We start from the raw sequence: 373 nt of genomic DNA, 5'->3' as shown, positions 1-373 counted from the left end.
GAAACTTAAAAAAACCTATAAGAGCAAACTAGAATAGCAATTATTTTGGTAATCCTAATTTTTCCTTTGTGCACATTGAGGCCAATGTTAAGAACAATTTTACATTTAAACTTTATATCCAAAAATCCATTCCTAATTTTTTAAAGCCTCTTATTAATCACCTTTAATATTTTATACTTTAGTTTTTATTTGCATTTTTAAAAAATCTCTTAAAATCTTGAGGCCAAGTATCACTCATTGTCTCTTGGCTGCTTGTTTTTACACATTAAAACTTTTAAACTCAAATGACAGTTTTTCCTTAATGCAAGAATTACAGTCACCTTCACTATACCACGAAGCTAGACTTAACACCTTTGTAACTTTTAAAAACATC

This window comes from Dipodomys ordii, unplaced genomic scaffold, assembly GCF_000151885.1.
Source record: "Dipodomys ordii isolate 6190 unplaced genomic scaffold, Dord_2.0 Scaffold30, whole genome shotgun sequence".
Classification (NCBI taxonomy): domain Eukaryota; kingdom Metazoa; phylum Chordata; class Mammalia; order Rodentia; family Heteromyidae; genus Dipodomys; species Dipodomys ordii.
Note: the sequence above shows the minus strand (reverse complement) of the source record.